At 48.1% G+C, this 19044-nt stretch overlaps 1 pseudogene across 1 annotated transcript; it reads left to right on the top strand.

Annotated features, from left to right (window-relative positions):
- Positions 1-12825: 12825 nt before the first annotated feature.
- Positions 12826-13424, top strand: LOC103772515 (annotated as a pseudogene). The gene has a single exon (XR_608156.1). The product of XR_608156.1 is annotated as a glutamate receptor ionotropic, NMDA 2B pseudogene (transcript).
- The last annotated feature ends 5620 nt before the right edge of the window (positions 13425-19044 follow it).

The raw sequence follows: 19044 nt of genomic DNA, 5'->3' as shown, positions 1-19044 counted from the left end.
AGTCCGGAGCCTTAGCGGGATGCATCCGTGGGGCCCTGAACCCCGTCTGTCTGTGGGGACCCAAACCCCATCTGTCCATGGGGACCTGAACCCCATCCGTTGCCCGTTTGGCCTGGCCTCCCGCTGCCCCGGCCCGGCGAGGGAGGGGAGTCCCTGCCGAGGGGTCCTGCGAGCTCCATGGTGGGCCCGAGATGAAAGGTTTTCGAGCTGTGCCCTGGGAAGCAGAGCTCTCTCTGGGCAGGGGGAGCCCAAGGAGCAGGGAGCAAGTCTGTCTCGTTGGGGAGCAGCCTGTGGTACTGGGGTGCCCAGGCGCTGCAGGAACGGAGTCTCGAGGAGGCCATAGCTGCATGGCAGTTTAGAGACCTTTAGATAACACCTAGGAGGGTAGCTCCAGGGGTGGCACAATCTTGTCGTCATAAATTTGGCTTAGGGACTGTACTGAAACCACCTGTCAGCTTCAGGGATCCAAGCTAAGGGTTCTGCATTAAGGTATTGTTGTGCCTTGTGGACTTAGCAAGTTGTCCAGGGTAGTAGGTTGTCCGTGGCATCTTTGACGTGGGGCTGTGGCATTATACAATTCAGGAATGGTTTTGGGAGGCCTGGAGATGTGAGGAAACTGTTGTTGGGAAGTTGAAGCAATTGTACAATGCACTTCAAACAAGTTTATGCAGATAGGTGTAAGCAAAGAGATCTCATCTATCGTATTGTCTCTGCATTCAGCACATCAACTGAAAAAAAAGTTGCCAGATGAATTTTTTTTTTTTGTTCAGTTGTAATACTTAGCTCATTCAATACCTGGAGAGGAGAACTTCAGGGGAAACCTGGAAGCTGCAGCAAAAGCTCTTGGCACTTCAAGAGGAAGTAATTTCCCTTCTGAGTCCATAAAGATGGCAAGATATTGTTAAACTCTGAGGAGGTGGTTTGGTGCAAGTGGTAGGAAGGTGTGGACCACTTTCAGTCCTGAGTAATCCCCTATCCAGACTCAGCAGAAATGGGACCAGTTTGTCTACTGCTTGCATTCCAGGGGGAGGGATTATGGCCAGCCTGCTTAAAGTCCTCCTGACACTTCCATCTGAAACGCTGTTCATCTCTAGTGCAGGCTGTAAACCACAGGGCACCGCTGTTGTGTACTGTTAAAATGTCACTGTTGGTGTGCCAGGAGAACTGAGGGCTTCCTTTGCTGAGGTCTGAGACACACAACAGACCTCGTGTAAGGAAGTACACTGCCCTGTATGGAGGAGCTGAGTCTAGGACTGGGAGGGCTTGTATGATTAATCTGTGCTGAAACAGAGTGCTGGTGTTTATGGAGCGAAGTGAAAATCTTCTGGAGACCAAACAATTTGCTTGTTGCGTAGCAATGAGGTAGGAGAATTATCAGTGGGCTGTGCAAAGTCCCCCACAGCAGACAGCAGGAGGGGAACTCATGGCCCTCAGAATTCTTCATGTAAATAAGGGGATTTAGGACCCTTGTCCCTCTATTTATGAATGGACTATGTACATTTTAAAACATGAAAATATGTAAAAACATTACCAACTTAGCCCTCATTTTATATCCTAGAGCTACATCAGGAAGAGAGATTCCATGGGGAGGAATTGGAGTGAGGGATGTCTGTAAAGCCTGTTTCCCACTGATAAATAGAGGTTGTGTCCAAGGAGCCTGAGCACATTCTCACTTCCACCTAGAGAATATGGTGTGACTTGGAAGTTGGTGGGGTTAGCATGATGAGTGACAGAGAAATGGATCTACTGTTAGCCTTTGGCAGTGGCTGGGAAACATGACAAGAGCAGCCAGAGGCCAGCTGAGCTGTGGAGCCCCGGGTGGGTATCTCCTGTGCAGTGCACTTTGTGTACCAAGCGTGCCCACTCTGCAAGGCCACACACCTCCAAGAGCTCCGATATAAAGATGATGAGCGTACATAGTTCTTAAACTGTTTTGTCTGCTCTTAGCCCAGAGAGGAGGAGAACGTCCTCCGAGATGAAGGGTGCACAGCAAGTGCTGCAGGCTCCCACACAGTGCAGATGGATGCCTGGTGTAGGCACGTACACATCCTGCATCCACTGAGATAATGAGAAGGTCGAGCTTCTTGCACTAGCCACCAGACTCGAAGGAAAGGCTTTTCAGCTCCTACTTCTCAGGGGGTAGATATTCAGAGGTTTTACTTGAAAAAGAAAAAAAGGCACTTCTTCCTACTAGCAAAAAAAAGCATCCTAAAGCTAGATGACTAGGGCGATGGCTGTCTCAGCTGCCATGACTGCTTTGCTGCACCCTGAAATACACCTTTCTGTGGCTAATCCCTTCCCACATTTCCCATGCCTCCTTCTGGCCTGCCTACAGGCAAGACAGTTTTGGTTTGTGCTGTGATTTGGTGTTTTTTTTTAACCCAGATCATCTTGGTGTATATTAATTAGATGACTGCTTGCCACCATGAGAGATGAGTCCTGAACGATTGTACTTTGTCAGGAAGAACAAAGTCTGTTAAAACCATGTCTCCAACACTTTCACTGACAATCTGAAGGCATGGAGGCTCTCTTCCTCTGGGCTGTGGCCAGGGCTGTGTAGTGAGGCAGCCTGTGTAATCCTTGGCATCTCTCAGAGCACTAACCAGAGGCTTAATTAGCTCTGAACGTGTGTGTGGTGATGTAGACATTAATCTTCAGTCAGGCTGGGCTGCACCATCACCTCATTTCACAGGGATCATTGTCAGATGCTAATCCACTTCAGGTGCTGCCAGCCTGAGCTGGAGTGGAACTGGCATACTGGAGGTGAGCCAGTTTGCCTGTCTGGAGCCCCCTGTGTGTGTGTGTGTACACCCTGTGTGCACTGTGGAACCTGGAGGCAGCTCTCTGCAGGAGGCCAGGAAACGATGAGACAGTGATACAGCATGGGGGGAGAGGAGAAGCATCCCAGCCAGTGGCTCTTCCCTTGCAGGAGGTGCAGTCCTGGACGTGGCTTTTTCATTCCCCAGTTATACTCTTATTTGTCCCTCTTTTGTCACAGCCCTGGCCAGGCAATGTTGGGGCTGAATAGCTTGTTTCTGTCGTACTGTAGCTCCTGCTGGTGCTTCCATCTACTTTCCCACTCCCCCGTTGTGCTGGAGTGTGTGGTTAAGAAAGAGGACAGACAACGGGAGATGTAGGAAAACAAGATGCATCAGCTTTGCCTTTGAGTCAGTCAGAGAGCTATTTCTATACCTTACATGCCTCACCCTGGCTTTTATTCTCTCAGATGCTTTTGTTACTCTTATTACTAACGGCCAGCAGAGGCAAATTCTTTTGCTGCTCCATCAATTCCTCTCTTTGCCGTGCCGATCCTCGACAGAAATCTCGGTGCCTCGTGTGAGTGTGTGATCTTGAAAAAGATGTGGCAGTTCAGTCCCAGCCTTGGGTTTTGTTTAAACAAGTACAAAGCCTAATACAGATAGAAAAAGATGAATTCAAGTACAAAAAGAGCACCTTATTTATTATGCTGCTGCTTTTAAGTTATGTCAAGAGCATATTGAATATATAGATGGCACCTTCTATTAATGTGCAGGTAAGGGTGGAAAAACCAGTGAATTCAATTATGTGTGCTCTGGCACAAAGTTAAGTTGACTAGAAATGGGCTCGTTGACTTTCTTTGCCCAAGCAGAAAGAAGTACAGAGCTGGAACTCATGGTGCTTTTATTGCAGAGACAGATGGATTGATTCCCCCTCTGGAGTCCTCATCCTCAAACCTTGAGTGTAAATATTCATGCCCTTGGATCACAGAGATGGATATAATGATCCTACAGCACCAATCGCTGTAGTAAGCATGAATATGAATTGTTTCTAGAACTGTGGGGAGATTGCAGGTTCTAGCTCTGCAAGTCTCCTGTGGTCCAGTCGTTTACCAAGAGCAACTTCCAGTTCATCTGAGTTCAGAAATGGCTTTTCCTTCAATAGGAGGTTTGACACAGTTTCTGCCTCAGTCTCATGGCAGTGGGGGAGATGGCAAATTGCTGTTAATCATCAGGGCAAAGAGGAGGAACTAAAAAGCTATGATCCCAATACAAAATAATAGGAAGCAATAATTCAGCAGGTGTGGATTTGGCAGAACATCCTGCAGATGTTTGGGTGAGCATGTGTGCGTGCAGGGGACCTCATACATTTGTGAGCACTTTTGTCTGTAAAGCTGTAGGAAACTTCCTATTGAATTTGTGAGATTTAATAGATGGGAGCTCAAGAAGAACATTTGAGGAGAGAGCTTCTTTCCTTTCTAATATCTGTGTAAATAACTCCATGTGCTTTATTGGTCTCAAAGTCTCCACAGTGGGGAAGAAGAGAATCAATAATCATTTAAAACTTTATGAATCGGTTCGATGAGCAAGACAGGCATGACAGCAGCTTCCTGAGTGAGGCACTGCTCGCTGGCTGGATAGGAAGCAGAGCTGGGGAGAGAGAGGGTGGGTGGTGCTGTGCTGTCATACATCCCAGAGTACAACAGGTAACTGGCTGTGGCTCCCAGCTCTGGTGAGGATCAGGCCCTCAGGCAGGACATGAGGCTGCATGTTGAAATCCTCATTGCTTGTTCCAGCCAGGGACTCTTGTAACAGTGATACAGTTGCTTTCCAAAGCAGGGGCTGAATCCAGAGTCTAAGTCCAATGGTTCAGGAATTCACCACAGGTTCTTCTCCCTAGGCTTACTTAACATCTGAAACCAGAGGAAGTGTCACCATGGCAGTGAAGGCCACGATTTGAACTAGGGCACTCTCCTGATATGGCAACTCTGCTGGACCTGAGCTGGAGTTTCCATGTAGTGCTAACACATGGATGTTTCATGACCACATCATGGTTTCTGTGCCTCCAGTTGCCTGGTGCAGCCACAAGTCGTGTGCTTCTGAGGCAGCTGTTGGCCAGCAGTGCTTCCAAACAAAAGTGGACCTGGGTACTGTTTCTTCATTTTATGCCTGCATTCTTTTATACTTCTGTGGCAGCATAAGGAAGGTAGAAAAATCCCTCTTGGAGTGCCCCACGCAGAGCTGCCTTCTCACCTGCAGCAAAGCCAGGGTTTGATGCTGCTTCCTAAATCTTGTGGCCCCATCATGGTAGGAACCCAGTGACCTGTGCTAACTGGTGAACCTGTCAGTGTTAGTGGGACTGAACCCCCAGGTCAGAGTGGTGTGGGAGTGCAGGGAAGCAGAGGCAGCAGCACGTGTGCTCCACCCCTTCCTCCCACACCAGAGCAAAGCAGTGCAAAGGAGCCCTGGGCGAAATCTTCACCTGACTCCTGCCTGCCCCTGGCTACGTGACACGAGGGCCGGGTGCCTAGTCCAGCAGCCCCCTCTCCTCTTCCCATTGCCCATCTACTGCTGGGCAGAACAGAGGTGGCTGAAGCCTTTGGCTGCTCCTTCCCTGGAGGAGAGCAGAGGCCACCTCTGCCCGGGCTGTGCCTTCCCCTGCTCGCTCACTGCACTCTGAGGCACACCAGCTCTCATCCGAGGGGCGTGTAAGCTGTAGCAGTGTGGTGAAAACTGTCTAAACTGGTTAATCCTGGCACAGTATCACCTTACACTGACTGCGTTGCTTCAGCTGTGGTCCGGCCAGCTCAGAGCATGGGCACAGCCAGCGTCACTGCCCATAAAGGCTGGCTGGACCTTGGCATCATGAGGACTGCAGATGCCACGGGTTAGGATGCAGAGCAGCCAAAAGCTTTTCCCACAGAAGGGTCATGCTTGCACTGGTAATGCAGAACTTGAGGGAAAGGGGATGCCACTACTCCAGGGACAGGAGGGGGTTGGAGTCCCTCAGACACCCCCTGACCTGCCTGCAGCTGGGCCCCCACAGGTGATCCTCAGGGGCTCGAGGGCACTGGGTGCAGTGCCAGCCTTCCAGGGCTTATCTAAATAGACTCTACGGACCTTTGGAGGTTCAGCTCATAATAAGGTTTGCTCATAATAAGAGACCAAAGGCATACTTAATGAAATGGAAGAGCAGTTAATTTAAAATGATAAAGAGAAATAGTATTTCACCCTGGATAGTTGATTTGAGAAATTTATTCAATGATATCTTGCCAAATACTGTGACTGGGCTTTTTTAAGAGTGCTGGATAGTTTTATGGCTGCTATTGATTAATATGGCTCTACCAATGACATCCCATTCAGCTTATAGTCAAAATGCAGCCCGTCGTCTGGAGAGTAAGAAAGCCAGAAAAGAAGCTCCAGGCAAATACCGTGATGTAATTGGAGGGATGAGTAATGGAGCAGCCTGACTTTCCTCTAACTGTTTTGGGCTGGCAATGTCAGGGTATTAAGCCATCCTAGTGGGCCTGTCTGAGCAGGGAGAGGGGAGCTAAGCCTGCTCTGCCCAGGTTGCCAGCGTGGTGTAACATGGCACCTGGTGGGTGGAATCTACCCAGAGTGACCAGTGGCTTAATCCATCCATGCAAGCTCATCAAACAAGGAAACACACACACAGAGGTGAAAATGGAAATGCAACAGGCCTGGTGTGAAAACTCTTTATCTTGGCAGCTTGCTAACTGCCATTCCCCTTCTGTGGACCAGTGCTGGCATCCACAGGTGGTGCCCTGGGAAGCTGCTGTGGCATGCCATCGTATCCCAGCCGCCTTTGGCCACTGGCTGCGTGTGGAACTCACAGATGCTGCCCTCTCTCCTTAGCTAAACAGCTCCTGGGGTTTTTCTCTGAATTGTATGTCAGACGATGGCCCTGGTGTGTTTTACTCTTTCTTCTTTTATAACTGATGTGAATTGAAGCAATCTCAAGATCATTACAGAATCTAGGCTATCTTGTGTTGCAGAATGCTAAGGACGAATGATTTCGGTAGACCCGAAGGTGGAAATCACTGAGCTGTTTGCAGCCCCTGAGTCATCTGCAGCCAGAGACCTTTCTGTTGCAGCTCTCAGGAACTCCTTGGTGCTGGAGCACTTAAACAGTTGCCCCTCGGCGAGGGCTCTGCAGCAGATCTGTTTCCACTTTTTTGGAGAGATTAGTGTGCAAACCATGACTGAGGTCTGTGGGTATAGTTAATGTCACTATACATGTGAGTCTTGGTACATTTATTACCATTGACCAGGGTAAAAATACTGAGCTACACTCAGGATTTTAACTCTAGATTCCTTATAGCAAGTATTCTTAGTAGTTAGCAGGGATCATGTCTTCCAGGGAAGATCTAGAGAGTCAACAACCATTCTTCTAATTTCAACAGACCTTTTTTGTCTGCTTGTATGCCCTGCCGAGCAGGAACCAGAACAACAGCAACCTGCTTTCCTGTAAGAGAGGGTTCCATTCATTTACCACAGTGGATCCTGCCTGGTTTTCCACAAGTGGGGACACTGAACTGGGTCTCTCAGTCATCCAACAATTTCTGCAATCACTTCTTTGTAACCATCATCTTTCAGCTGTGTATCCTTCTGTCAAACCATACTAGTTTGTTCCATAGTTATTACGAGAGCAAAGGAGGGAACTGGTGAGTGATGTGGTTATATACATCTCTGAACTTCCCACTGTTGGCACGTTCCCAGGGCAGCTCGGAGGATTTTCACCAGGAATGATCCACTCGTCAGTCAGTCAGAGGGCTGGGAAAGGATTGCAGGAGGTCACCTGCTGTGCAAGCCAAGGAAGGCTGTCCAGTAAGACAGGAAAGTTTTGAAATCCTACTAAATAATATCAGCCAGGCAGAGAGGCATTGAGATGACACAGTCCAACGTGCTCCAGCCTTACCTGGAGTAGGTTTTGCTGTCAATGTGCAGCCGTGGAGCTGTGAACAGGTATGTGTGTGAGAGACACAGAGATGCTGTTCTGGATGCCAGGCTCACCACTGGGATGTTGTTCCAGGGCTGTAGTGCCACCATGTTCTCATAGTCCCTGTTGCAAGCACTCAAGGAAGAGACTCACACCCAGGATGATGCAGCATGTAGAGTTAAAGAGTTTTATTGTATTGAGTCGTTGAAAACTAAATAAAAAAAATTAAATGTGGGGACTAAAACCAAACAGACAGAAGATCCTGACTGCAGGCTGGCCTGAGGCAGTGATGCATTTGTGGTAAGAATAAGCAGGAGTAAATAAACACTTAGGCAACAAAGATCCTGATTTCCTGTCGGATCTATTATAACAAAGAGCACTCAGAAATATAGAAAATTTAATTATAAGACTTTGAACTGTCGTGGCATTTTCCATCATGAACAATAAAACTCCCCATGAATCAGGTATCCCACCAGGACTGTGACAAAGAGGTGCACAGTGGTGTCTCAGTTCTGAAGAAAGGAAATGCATAGGTAGGGAAATGAAGGTCTGTGTTTTCCCAGAAGTTATTTGGTGCTTGCTCACTCCATTTTGTCTCCACAACATGTGTGCTAGGCAGGGCTGAAGACTAAACAAGAGGCAGCCCGATGTGATTCGTCTGTAGGTCAGAGAAGAATTTTGCAAATCAGGACTGTACTACAGACAAATGAACAGCTTTTCTTCTAAATCAGGAAATGGAGGAGAGGGCTTTGGAAAGTGATGGTGGCCTGAGTCTTTAGGACCTTACAGGGTCCCCTTTGCAAGCCAGAAGGGAAGGAAAGGGCAGACCCCCATTGTTGAATGATGGCTGCACAGGAAGCTTAATGCTCCAGCATACGGGGTTAGAAATTCTGATATTCCAAAAAGCCTAATAAAAAGGGGCTACTCCCAGAGCAGCAAAAATCATATTTTTCGTGCACCTATGCAGGGATAGTAGCCTGGGGCATTTTTCAAAAACATGGGAAGCAAACACATACTCTTGACTTGCTCCTCACTCACATTTCTTGTGCATGACTTGATGGCCCTTGTGAGGTATGGCACTTGGGCTGCAGCTGGAGGGACTTGTCACCAGAGGCAGGAGTCTGTGCAGGGCCCAGCAGCAGGAGGATGGAGCTCAGAACCAAACAGCACCCAGACAGGTTGCACAGAGAAGACACAGCCCACTGGTCTGCTCGCTTCCCAGGGCAGCAGCCACACTCTGGCCTGGTGGAAGGCTCCTTAGTTCTTTGAGATGACTGGCCCAGTGCAGCAGTTTCTGGGGGATCCTGTGTGCCTCTGCTTTAGGGATGTTCTCGAGTGCCCCACGCTGAGAGGCGGTTTTGCTGTGGATAGCAGGATGCTGTTTGTAAGGCAGCACTGCTTTGGCTTGCTGGTGAAATCCAGAGGGGCTGTTTTATTTCTGCATCCCAGGGGCGGGGGGGTCAGACCTGACCCTCGTGCAATACCTGCATGGGCTGGCTCTGGAGGGGCAAAAGGCCCTGGCCAAGTTAGGATTGTGGCAGTCACGCTTTGCTGCTCTCTGAACGTTGTGTCACCTCCACAAACCCACGGCCAGCCACCCAGGAACTCACCAGCCACCAGGAGGAGGCTCCGTGGTGAGGGATGCTGCACTTTTCCATGTGCAACCCAGCCCCCTTATCTGAGGGGTTAAACGTGCAGGAGGGGGAGGCAATACTTGTCCCACTGTGGTAAGCTCTGAGCAGATTTTATGTGGGAAGCCATCTGTCAGCTGGGGAGTGGTGCTGTGTCAATTGATCAGCTCCACCTCCAGCTCAGCTCTGCAAACTACAGATCCCTGACCTTGCAGGGTGACAGTGGAGGAGTATTGGGATCTCTGGAGGCATCGAGATCCTCTAATGGAGCCTCGACTCTTCCAGACTCTGGGGGGGACACCCTGCAGCATCTTTCTGTCTCCTGCAGCAGCTAGCTACAGGGAGCCTGGGCTTGCAGGTGGGAGGGCTGTAGGGGAAAGACAAGCTGTATTCTGTAGCCAGAGGATTATACCTCATGTGGATGGTGGGCAATATAAGAGAATTCTGCTCTGAACTCAACGTATCCCTTTCCCAACCTTAAGTCTGTCTCCCACTGGCCATGTTTAACCATGTTTTGACTGTTCCAAGGTGAAAAAGGGAGGTGGAGAGCATGAGATTTCTGCAGGAGTAAAAATAGGAGCTTGTAATGTTCTGTAATAATCTTTAATATCCAGAGTGGTAAAATACTCCTTCTTGGGGTTAGACTGGAATAAAGTAATAATGATTCTATAGGGTATATATGTGTAAAAATGGTAAACCCCCATTATATCTACCTCTAATTTAAAAGCTTTCACTGTAACACCCTAGTGGAGTCAAGTTCCTGCTCTGATACCCCCGTGGTTCTCTCAGTTCAGCTCCTTTGCTTTCACCCTCACTTACCATCAGGCATGTTCAAAATAAGGAGGGGAAGGAAATTGTGGCACTTGGGTATTTTCCTTAGTTTGCTTTTTGTTCCCCAAAAGGCACTCGCTGAGACTCCCCTCCAGCTCTATCAGCAGTTCTGGTTTGTTACAAGGGGAACACTTGGTTCTGCACTGTTCTCTGTCCCTCCTCCCTTGTCCCCCCCTTTCCTGAGTGCTGAGTGGGTTAGGGAAGGAAGGACGTTTGGCTACCTTGAGTACTGGGATGACCAAGTGCCAGGAGACATCCTGGCAAGCTAAAAGCTGGACTGGCTTGCATCTTCTTGGTGCTCTCATTTTTAATAGATGTTGCCTCTTCTTGCTGCTTCTATAACACAAATGTAAAGAGTTGCTCAAGAGCAGTGGTTGGGTGCAGAGCCAGGCAGGTTGTGCAGTTTGATTTGAGGGGGGTGCTGTGCTTACCCTGCTCAGGGGAGAGGAGTTGGTTAGCTGGGTTGCAGCAAAGCTCTCTGTTTGGTGTATTGATTTTTGATGTTCTGATACGCTCTGGTGAGTGAGGTGCCTCGAGTTTTCTCCCCAAGTCTCTGGGGCCCAGTTCCCTCCAGCAGCTGGGCTGTGCACTCGTGTGGAATGAACTGTCAGCGGGCGCTGCTGCTGGGGCACCCGCTCCTCTTTCAGATTCCAGGGCAGGCAGCACCTCCTGCAGCAGGCTGGCACTTGCACCTAGCAACCCCTGCACGTGTGGATGCAGCCTTCAGATACTGGTGGATTTACCATCTCCATCCCCTATTTGTCACAGATGAAAGCGCACAGTATTTTTTCAGGCCAGACCTCAAGACGCAGTGTCAAATGTTCTTGTAACTCAATAGCCAAGTCCTTCAGCTCTTAGACTCTCTGGTATAAACTGTGGAAGTTTGCAGTCAGTTCAGAGGTTCTTATAAGTAGGTGTGGAAAAGCTTTTGTTGAACTTAATATACAAATAAATGCTGGCCCTCAGGGTAGCTGCCTTGCCATTTAGTGTTAGGGTAAGGCTGACTTCCCACTGGCGCTTGTTGTGGCACAGGTGGCTTCTGCAGGCACAGTGCAGTGAGGGCTGTTGGAGATGCTTGTTCAGGCTTTCTTCAAACTCTGGCAGGTACTGTGACAAAAGTGGAATCTTTCCTCCAGCCTTCCTGATTTTCTCCATAAGCTTCAAAGATACTTTTTATTGGAAGAGTAAGTTCTGTTCTTGAGCACAATTCTGGGAGAAGGAGTTGAATTCCACTGGTAGAAATTCTGAGCTGTTTGACAGATTGAGAGGCTTCTGTGCTGCTCCTGTTTGTTTATTTTTTTTTTAACTTGTCTCCAACTCATTGCTGCTTTCTTTTCCTTTTCCTTTTTGTGTACATTTATTTTTCCAGTGAGCAAAGAGCAGCCCTAAGAGTACATTCACAAATGGGTGGTGAGCTGTGTGGAGGAAATGAACAGTTTGGTCAGCAGAGCTCACAGGAGAGGAGCAGAGAACTGGGAGCAGGGACTCTTTCCTATGGGATGTAACCCATAGGGAGTTCAAGAAATGGAAACAAGCAGCCTAAGGCTAGGTGCAGGATCAAAGCTTTTTTTTTCCTGGGGTTGCTGAGCTATGGCATATTTTGCCAATAGAGAAAATGGCTGTAGGTAATCAAAACCACAACTGAGGGAGGGAGGGAGGGATGGATGGATGATTAACTGGCATCCCTGCTGAAAAACAGCTTTATCTGCCTGACTGTGGCAGTGTGAATTTGGTAGAGAACTGTTCTAAATGTGAATATCTTGAGGTAATGTCTTGAGGCATTTGCACAGTGAATTTCCTGAGATCTAAAAGTCATGACTACCTCCTTTTGGATCTCTGGCTCAACTCTTCTATCTAACTGGAAGAAGGTGGGGCTGCTATCTTTTTTCCTAAAAGTGAAGATTTCATCTGGAGAACTTACAATGGAAATCTCTGCAGAGAGAGATAATTTAATTCTACCTTTTTTTTTTTTGGTTGTTTTCTCTAAAACATGGTATAAACAAAGCTCATGTAGTTTAGAATTTTATTTTCACATTTTATTGTGTTTTATGAGGTTCTGAGGCTGAGCCTACTGCTCTGTGCCACTGCATGCTTTGAGAGGAGCTTGGAGTTGAGGCTTTCAGAGCTATTTGTGTCCAATGGTTTTGCCTGTTCTATTTGTACTTCAATCTGGATGCTCAAACTAGATTGACTCTCCCAAATGAAATCAAAATCAAGCTTCTGTATCCTGTTAATACTACATGTAAGATTATGGTAATCCCTGGGTTATCACAGCTCTTAATTTCTGCAACCATGAACTATTTTGCACATATTCTTCTTTTCTGGCGTCACTTGTGCACCACTTGTTCCCTGTCTGTTACAATCATGCCTAACAGGCAAAACCTTTAAGTAATTTTGGCAACTTGCCTTTAAAAATAAAGTAAGGACAGCTGGTCATAAAAAGGCTTTTACTTCCTTCCCACTTGCTTCACTGCAATTTATAAAAGTTACAAATCCTCAAGCTCTGGCCAAGACGTGCAGTGTAGGATCCTGGCTGTGCCTCCCCCTCCGTGCTCGATGGGCTGACTAGGAATGCTGTTTATTTCCTTTAACCTATTCCTGTTTTCTTCTTCTTCTCTCTCTCCCTCTCTTTGACTTCCTATTCTAGGATGAGTCATCCATGTTCTTCCAGTTTGGCCCATCCATAGAACAGCAAGCCTCTGTCATGCTCAACATCATGGAAGAATATGACTGGTACATCTTCTCCATTGTCACTACCTACTTCCCTGGCTACCAGGACTTTGTGAACAAGATCCGCAGCACCATTGAGCACAGTTTTGTGGGTTGGGAACTGGAGGAGGTCCTCCTGTTGGACATGTCCCTGGACGATGGGGACTCAAAGATCCAGAACCAGCTCAAGAAACTCCAAAGCCCTGTTATCCTCCTCTACTGCACGAAGGAAGAGGCCACCTACATTTTTGAGGTAGCCAACTCTGTGGGCCTGACGGGGTACGGGTACACGTGGATCGTGCCCAGCCTGGTGGCAGGGGATACGGACACAGTGCCATCCGAGTTCCCCACCGGCCTCATCTCGGTCTCATACGATGAATGGGACTATGGTCTTCCTGCCAGAGTGAGGGATGGAATAGCCATAATCACCACGGCTGCTTCTGATATGCTGTCTGAACACAGCTTCATCCCCGAGCCCAAGAGCAGCTGTTACAACACCCAGGAGAAAAGGATTTACCAGTCCAACATGCTCAACAGGTAAGGGAAGGGGCTGGGCTCACCTTTCAGGAGAGGTCACAGAGCACCTCTGAGACCAGAGTAATTCTGTTAGGGCATGTGATGCTTTGGGGAAGTGTGTGATGTTGGCCAAAACCTGGGCAAGGGGAGGTGTGCTGGTGGTGGGATCCATGTCACTGTGCATCCTGAGTGCTGGTACTGTCATTCCCTTAGAAAGACTCTGTACAACACAGGGGCAAGCCAGCAGGATGAAAAGGAACAGTGAGGGCACAGTGCCAAAGTCTGGGTGTGTCCCTCGATGCACAAAATGGTGCTTTTATAATTGTACTGAACAATTGTCTTACATAAGTGGGTCTGTAACTCTCAGGTGGGTTCTTGCTGTGGGGATTTTGTACTGACATCTAGAAGGCTCCAGGTTCTGTGCCAAGCTCCAGCAGCATGTGAGTGGGTACCCCTCATAGTTGATGGTGGTTTCACCTACCTGGAATAGGTTCATGGCACCTGTTGTCTGAGGACCATATGTCCTTCTCCTGACCATTAGCCCTGAGTTGCAGGAGAGAATAAAGTGCAGAGAGACCTGGAGTACTAGGGCTGCAAAAAGAGTTAGTCAACAACTCTGCTCAGCTCCTGCTTTGAAAGCCTTTGAAGCCCTTGGGTGTCTCAAGGAACCGGTTTATCTCAAAGAGGACTTGTGCTATCACCCTGCTCATGGGCATCTTGTTGGCCATTCTCTGCTGAGTGTTCTGGGTCCCATTCTTTTTGCAGAGAGCCTAGGCACCTCCATCAGAATGGCAGGTTTTTCTAGGTGGAAAAGAGCATTTTAAAATAGGGAAAACCTCCTGGAATAAGCATCTTCTTTTGATTCAGGTTCAGATTTTCTGAAGAAACAATATGCCTGTTTAAGGTCATAGAAGAAGCCTGTGGTGGAACAAACTCTAGAACAGTGCTCTGGTTCCTAGATCTTCCTTTTTGTCCCAGATGGAGTTTTAGTGTGTCTCTGAGCAACCCAGGTAATTAGACCTGGAAAGAGCTAGGGGAAGTGGTATCTTCAATCAGCTGGATGCCCCCTGACTCGTTCAGCTGTTATTCTCCAGTGATTTACATGGAAAATCCTTGGGCAGATTGGTCCCTCTGTGGTAGGACAAGGGGAATCCAGCTATCAGGAAAGGTGGCCACACAGGGCTCAGCATCTCTGTTCCTTTGTCAGGGTGAGTCAGGGAGCAGTGTGAGTGTGATGGGTGGGTTTGTGTGCTGTGACCCCATGCTGGCAGCTGTGCTGGGCAGGCAGAGGGGCTGCTAGATAGGGAAGCACATTTTGCTTTGCCTGAAAGTTGGGGACCGAAAGAAAAGTCTGTTCTTTGATGTTTTGTGTTATCCATAATGTTATCTGCTATTTGTTCATTGTCCCTGTGATCCATTGGCACGTTACTGGCTCTTATTCCCTTTGCCCTCTCCCCCATACTGACTTTTTGCTGTCTGTGAGCCTTGGAACCACTGAATGTGCCCAACACTTTTATCAGTTTCTCTCCCAGTGAGGGGTATTTTCTGCTGCTATTTTGAGTCATCCCTGGAATGATTCAACAGGGAAAATATATTTAATATATACAAAGTTATCAGAAGTGGCATCAGGGAAGACTGTTGTTCTACCTTTCCAAATGAAGAGGGATTTTGGGGGAGCTGTATAGTGTCTTTTCAGCAATAATTGAGGAAACAAAACATTGTCCCCCTGCTATGTGATGCAGTGTTCTGCAGAGACCTTCTGCTGATGAGTTCTGTTGACACTGTACTAGCCTGTGCAGAACGTCCTGCCCACATCAGCCACACTGCTTTGGGGACTCAGCCTGACCTCTCCACGTGGCACTCCTCTGCACTGTGGAGAAGGCGCTGGCTCAGAGACTCTTGGGTCTCTAAAATGTGACAGCCTGCTGTGCAGTGTGGCTGTGCCTCAGCCCTGGGCTCCCCCCACGACAGCAGCTCTTGTCCCATGTGGGGATACTGGCTTTCTTCTCACCTGCATGCCCAAGTCCTGCTGCTCCACCTCCGTGCTGTTCTGAGCCCCACGTCCCCACCCTCTTGGTGCTTCTGAGCGACGCTGTTAAGGTGTGACTTGAGTGGGGTGCGTGCTGGCTTGTCTCTTCAGGTGAAATTATTCTTTGACACCTTTTGGTGTATAAAAACCAGTGGTGTTCAAAATAAGCCATTGCTTTTATGAATCCAAAGGTTCAGTAGAAATGTGATGGCTTCAAGCTCAGCCTCACAGCCTGGAGTCTGGACAGAAGAAAGGGTAGAGGAGGAGGAGAAGGAGTGAAAAGAAGCAGAGTTGAAGATACGAGCTCCCCTCACTGAACCAAACCCCCCAGAGATCAATGGCTGTAATCTGTGCTCATACCTTCAGGTCCCATTGAACTCACTGGAATTTGCTACGTGCTGAGCTTTGAACCTCTCCTGATTTCCTTTGTCTCTCCGGGGTATTAGAGCTTCTGCAGACCCAGCTGCTCCACACCTTCAGGAACCCCTTCCACTTCCTGAGGTCCCACAGCACTTGTGCACTGTGCATAGCAGGCAGCAGCAATACCTGCGTGCCTGAAAGATGGGTTGGCTCTCTTTGGACTGGACTGAAGATTCTGGAAAACTAATTTTAGTCCTGCCTTGGACCCAGCAGTACTATATTCAGCCATCTGCAGCTTACAGCTCCCCCTCCGCATGCCTCCACCGAACAGAGAGAGGTGTGTACGTGGGCTTGATGTCTGGGGAGACTGCAGAGTGTGTGTGACCTCAGATGAACATGGCCATGGAGCTCCTGAAGCTGATCCAGAGTGGTCCAGTTTGCTTCAGAGCCGTAGCTGGGAGGCACTGTGATAAAGGAATGTTTCCATTTTCCCATTTTTCAGAGAGTGACACATACAACTAAAAAAATGTGTAATTTAGTTCAACTGGGGCACATTATACACTAAGACTGTGAATTAGTCATTTCCCAAGATCTGCCTTTGAACTCTGACCATTTCTTAGTTTTTTTTTTTTTTTTTCTTTTTCTTTCTGCAAGTGCAGTAGTTCTGAATGCAGCTAAAATCAAATAGTCTTACTCAAAGAGGTCTCGGCTGGTGGTTGATCATAAAGGAGTAAAGAGGAAATGAACTGAATGTTCCTCAGATTTAGAAAGCTCAGTTTCTCCATGTCTTTCCCCCTTCTTACCTTGACACTCTTGTTGGGTTTTGCAAGTGCTTGTGCAAACAAAGTCTTGTTTGAAGTATGGCTGCAAGCACAGAAAGAAACAAGACACACTGTTATCTAAATGCCATTTCTTGCCAATGTAGGTGTGTAGTCTGCAGCTTCTGTATTAATAATGGTTTCATAGCAACTGTTTCTTCTCTGTCTTGAAGCTGATTCTCCTTTCTATTAGGCTGGAACTGCAGAAGTATGATCATGACCATTGAACATTGCAGATTTTGTCCTAGAAATCAGTGAGATAGTTGGTGAGAGAACTCCATTAACAAGTAGGAGAAAGATACTTGAAGAAAGATTTTTTTTTTTTTCTACAAAAATTGTTAGTTTTCTTTTCAAATGATTCTTGAGGAAGTTTTCCTCTAGTGTGAGATTTATCTCAATTTATGCCGATAACACGCTTAGGTGGTCATTTGGAGTCCAAATATCCAAATGCTGTTTTCCAGTTCAATTACACTCTTTAATTATTTGTTTTATTTTCAGTAATTACCTGTTCATTTATTCCTTCATTGTCCCAGAAAGAAATCTGGTTGGAATATTCCAGTCAACCAAGTTTATCATTGTCTCAGTGGCCAGGCTCCTGGGTACCCAGCAAACCACTGTGCTCTCTGCTCCCTTCTACCAGGTGAGGAGATTACAGAGGTTGGGAAGGAGTTTCTGTGGGGGTTTGTCTCTGGAGAGGTGCTCAGATGGGGAGTTCTTCCCTCTTGGCCCTTCCAAGGAGAGTTACTAACCTTCCAGGCATTCTGCAAAGCTCTTCTGTTCTGCCTTGGCTGTGAGTGCTGAGGAGTGAGTGGGAAGAGGTGGATGTGTTTATAGGCAGCCTTCTGCTTATTTTGTTATTTTAATTGATAGGACAGATTTCCTTGGGCTTGGGCTTGGTGCTTCTCATTACAGTTTAGAAATGGGAAGAAATAACTAAATGACAGGAGCATTCTTGGAGTGGAATTCAGGGATGAGTCATGAGAAAAGAATATGATTTCTGGCACATATTTGAGGAGGAGAAGCTCAGCCATTCCATGTGGGCATTCACAGCCACTGGGCTACAAAAGCTGTCTCTGTGGTAGCCTTCAGTGAGACCTGGGCCCTTCCTGCTGGTTGTCAGGGCTGCTTGTGAATGCTGGGCCATAACCACTAGTTTGTTGTTGTAGGGTTACTAATGAGTTCTCCACTGATTGGCTTTAATAGTCTCTCATTTAACACCAGGCTGCACACACCACATTTCATTTTAATAAAAAGTGCAGCGGAGCATTTGCTTTGGAATGAAAATACAAATGTGGAATTATACTGCCTTTGCAAAGAAATACATCAAGAGGGGAACAAAGGTTTAATTCTGCACCTCGGGTTCCTCAAATATGAGTACAGCTGGCAAGCTAGCTTGGTGCATTGTTTGGGCATGATACCTCCACTTTGGGGGCAACACTGACTTTCATCTATAGATTTCCATGCCAACCAGTTAAGAGGTGCAAAAAAGCCCATGATGAGTGGTTGGAAACTGTCTTTCCTAGAACAGCTAGGGCAAGCACTGTTCTTACATGGCCACATTCCCCTAGTGGAAACTAGGACTTGCTGGGGCAATCCCTGTTCAAGGCTAGACAGCTGGACAGCCAGTCAGTGAGCAAAGGAAGTACTTGCAATAGGGTTCCACAGATCTCTTGTTTCCCTGGAGACTCAAGGCCACAGGGGCTGTAGTGTCCCTGGGAAGGTGCAGTGCCCCTTCAGGCTGTCGTGCCACCCAGATACCTGGGAGCAACACCATGCCCACAGCATCCTGAAACCTGCTTTCCCCAGGCCAGCTCCAAGGGCAGTGCCCAGCCAGCAGCTTCCTTTTTAATGTGGGCCTCTTCCAACCCCCCCTCCTGCTTTGCCCTCTCCAGTCAGTAGCTGTCACCTGCTGTCCTCCAGCCCTGATGGCAGGGGTCACTGTGTCACTGCAGGCACTGCCATGGAGCCAGTCTGTGTTGTCTCCTAGTCAGGTGAGGCACAGCCCTTCACACCCTGCAGCAGGGAAGCTGAGGCTGGGAACGGAGAAGGGGCCAGTTCTGTGGCTCCTTCTTCCTTCGTAGGACTGTTAACCTCGTGCTCAGAGAAGTGCTGGCCAGCACTGAGGTCTCTGGCTTCAGTTCTGCCGGCTTGGCATCTGGGGGGAAGTCCCAGCCCAGCCCCCGAGCCCAGCCCTGCCCCAGCGGTGGGAGGGGGGTACTGGGACCTGAGTCTGAGCTCCAGGGCAGGGGGAGAAGATGGACACGACATGTTCCCACAGATGCAGAAATTGCCCTTTTCAGAAACTTGGAGGGTGAGGGAGCACATGTAACTTTTGACCTTTTGGAGCCTTTAAGCTGGTGTCTCGTTAGCAGCTCGTTAGGTTCCCCGTGGTTGGTGTCCAGCTGCCCAGGCTGGCGTGGCTGGCAGCACATGG

Source organism: Merops nubicus, unplaced genomic scaffold (genome assembly GCF_000691845.1).
Source record: "Merops nubicus isolate BGI_N331 unplaced genomic scaffold, ASM69184v1 scaffold48124, whole genome shotgun sequence".
NCBI classification, from domain to species: domain Eukaryota; kingdom Metazoa; phylum Chordata; class Aves; order Coraciiformes; family Meropidae; genus Merops; species Merops nubicus.
Note: the sequence above shows the minus strand (reverse complement) of the source record. Positions and strands in the feature narration are given on the sequence as shown.